This window comes from Pistacia vera, unplaced genomic scaffold, assembly GCF_008641045.1.
Source record: "Pistacia vera cultivar Batoury unplaced genomic scaffold, PisVer_v2 Contig74, whole genome shotgun sequence".
Classification (NCBI taxonomy): domain Eukaryota; kingdom Viridiplantae; phylum Streptophyta; class Magnoliopsida; order Sapindales; family Anacardiaceae; genus Pistacia; species Pistacia vera.
In genome coordinates, this window is record NW_022196601.1 from 446,508 (window position 1) to 449,982 (window position 3,475).

General features: G+C 37.7%; 1 pseudogene; it reads left to right on the plus strand.

The window, feature by feature from the left end:
* The first annotated feature begins 708 nt into the window (after positions 1 to 708).
* LOC116115425 lies at positions 709 to 3,475 on the plus strand (annotated as a pseudogene).

Sequence of the window (3,475 nt, forward strand, 5' to 3'; positions counted from 1 at the left end):
TTTATGGTAACTTCCTGCATTTACTAATGCGAGATTGTGGGAAATTTCTAGTGTTGATTCCTTACTCATCCAAAGAAAACACTATTGAAGCTTATTTGGTCCCATCTTTGTAGAGTGTAGAGGGGTGCATTTCCTATGAATCTACTCCAAATGGCTTGATATTTGCGCTTCTCTCATTTGAGACTCCTCTTCATCGCAAGTACAGTAGTTGATGTAGTTCTCCATAAAGCAACGATGAAATATTTTCATCGAATTGGGAGCAATTCAGAATCTTTCCAACAGAATCACATACACTCAGGCATGCAGGAGCTGCAAGGTAACTTCTAAATGAATTACATATACCATGTACCTCTTAGAGCTCCATTAGATGTTTGGATAAAATTTGCTTGTCTATGTTGTTTCTTTGTACAGTTGACATTTGTTACAAACTTCGTATATCATGTCAAATTTGAATGGACATGCTATATAGTGCTAACTGAAAGATAATTTGAGGATTAGAAAGTTGACGTTTTGTTGCTGTTGCTTTGGCTGTCTTATTTTTCTGGTGGAATTTTTTTGAATGGTGAGAAAGTTGAATTACTGTGCTATCTTTGGTTCCAGCAGCCCTGCTAGAGTGTAGAGCTGGTGTTCTTTCTATGGTTTTCCCTCCTATGGTTTCCAAGTGGAATCGGCTTTTTCGCTGAAAGCTGATATTATCTAGACGGGAAAATGTCGTTTCTGAGAGTTGCTGTGGGGTGTTCAGTTAGGTTTTGGCAGATTAGTCTGGGTGGTTCATTGGAGTTCCAAGAAGATTGTCCCTTCACGGGGCTGAGGTTGGTCAGGAGAGTTTGGGCAGTGATAAAGTGTGGAGTGATCTGAATTCAGTTGGGCTTGTAGCCGGGTTTTTATGTTTATGGAGTTGGCTTTTCTTGCCGTTATAGCCTGGTTCGAAAATGCCCCCTTTTTTTTCTTTGGTTGGAAGGTTCTCTGGGCAGTTTTGCCTTCTTGTGGGCTTTCTGTGCGCTGGAAGAAGCCATCGTTTGTTAGTGAGGATGGTTTTGGTGCTGGCGTTGATCTCTTTATCTGGGAAAGAAATTGCGGCTCTGGTTGTTTTACAGTTGCAGCCGTAATTGAATTTTGTCTTCTTTTCAGGACCATAGGTCCTTGCAAGTGGTTGGAAAGGACAAATTTCTATGAAGGTTATCACTTCTTGCTCGAGGATTGGTTGGAATTTTGCTGAGTGTTTGTTCGGCATTTGGATTTATATGAGTTCGGTTGGAAGGCTGGAAGATTTTTGCAATTTAGGGTGTTCTTGTGAGTTTTTGACTTTTCCCAGTGGAGCTGCGTTGCCAATGTTAAAATGCTCCGAAGATTATAGAGAGTGGTTTTTTCGGTGTGTTACTCAGTCAGGCTTATCCGTTGGAATAGTCATTTTTCCATTGGGTTGTTTCCTTTGACCTGGAGTATGTTCTGTTGTTTTTATTGGGCTCCAAAGGTGGGCCGATAAGGAGAAGCAGCGCTATAGTTTTTCAAGCAGTGGGCCTTTTGTAATGGGCTTGCTCCTCTCCTGGGCCCTACTCTTTAGGCTGTTTTTTGCTACAGCCTTTGTTTGCTAAGGCTTGTTCTCTTTGTTTTTCGGCCTTCTGTATAGTTACCGTTGGGCTGTCCAGGGTGTTGTTATTATGAGCTGTAAGGAAATATCTTTAGAAGAATTACCAAATTTATTTTGTATTCGCTGGATTAATTATAATATTTTGTTATAATTCGGGTAGATGGGGGAAGACACCATTGGGTTAGTTTCCTTTGGACCTGGAGTATGTTCTGCTATTTTTATTGGGCTACAAAGGTTGGGCCGATAAGGAGAAGCAGTAGCTACTATGGTTTTTCAAGCGGTGGGCCTTTTGCAATGGGCTTGCTCCTCTCCTGGGCCGCTGCTGTCGATTGATCCACGCTGATTTTAGCTGAGTCAGTTGTCTTCTCTCCGCCCAACTCTTTTAGGCTTGTTTTTGCTACAGCCTTTTGTTTGGGCTTGTTTCTCTTTTTTGGCCTTCTGTATAGTTTCCCCTTAGGCCTGTCCAAAGGTGTTGTTTGAAGAGGAGTCCCCTCTTTTAGGCTCTATTTTTTTTATCATCCTTTTCTATTTTACCCAAAAAAATAAAAATAAAAATAAATTTTAGAGGATACATATGCATCAGTTCTTAAATTTAGATATTTTTTGAGAATAATTAATGATGTTCTTGATTTGATAGAATTTTGGAACTTAGAGCTTGGGTGAGATTAGATTTTAGAGGAAAAAAAAATTAATAAGCCAGGTTAAACTTTGGAATTTCATGCTTCTGAACACAGAATTGAGCTTCCTGGATAGAAACTGAATCATTTCTAGTTGTGAGATTAACAATAGCTCTTCATCGGCATTGATATTTCTTGAAGAAGATAAAGTACATGCAATGTCCTTCATCTTTAGCATGTAGTAACTGATGCTAAGAGCTTGTTTCTTTGTGGTTTAAAGGAACTAACTAAGATGAAGTGTTCGAGCTATGGATTAAGTAATATTCAATCTCTTAAATGGATGTCACACTTCATGAACAAGACTTGAATTTTAGTAAATGGTTTTCAATCACATATAAGAGAACAAATGCTGGTTTTATAATGCATTTCTGATTTGTTACTGCTTAAAGATGAAGACTTGTTAATGAAACGTAACGTATGACTTAAAACTAATGGTGCAACTGAGACTCTAATGAAACAACTTTCTTCTCTTTGTACTAACATAATTTAACAAACTTCTCTTTGTAAGATCAAAGAAGTGATTGATCGGTGTCCTAATGTTAATGAGGAGATAGAACCTCTTGAATGGAAGAAGAAGATTACCCACTTGTTGTGGAGGATTATGATCCTGATTGGTCTGAAGATGCTGATGGATGGGGTTTCAATCTCGGTTGATTTTTCGACAAGATTATTATCAAGAATGGTGATGCTGAGAATTATGATAATGAGAAGAAATAGTGTGGAAAGATGACAATTATATCTAACCAATAAAAGATATCAAGACTGTAGAATGAGGTGTTCAAAGACATTAGTCCTTCAATTGTTTTGGTGCATAATCACTAAAAAAGGTTAGTTTGTTCAATTATTCAATTATTATACCAAATGGTGTATTGCAGTTGATGCTAATGTTGAGCATGCGTTGGTTTCTACTCTACAAGGGTCTGTCTTTCCGAAGGTTATATTCACTAGAGCTGGAAAGATCTTGCAACGAGAATAAGGTTTTTAAATTTATTAAACAAAAGTCTATAATTTTCTCTAAGTGGTCTTTAATAATTCTTATGATCTAAACTTCCTTTTTATTGGTTCTTCAACAATTCAAACTGCAGATAAGTTATAAAAAATGATGGCTTTCTTTTATTATGGAGCTTCCAAGCCAGCATGTTTGAATGGTATTGAAAGTAGCCAAGAAATGATCCTATCTGCTCTTATTAACAATCCGACGAACTAA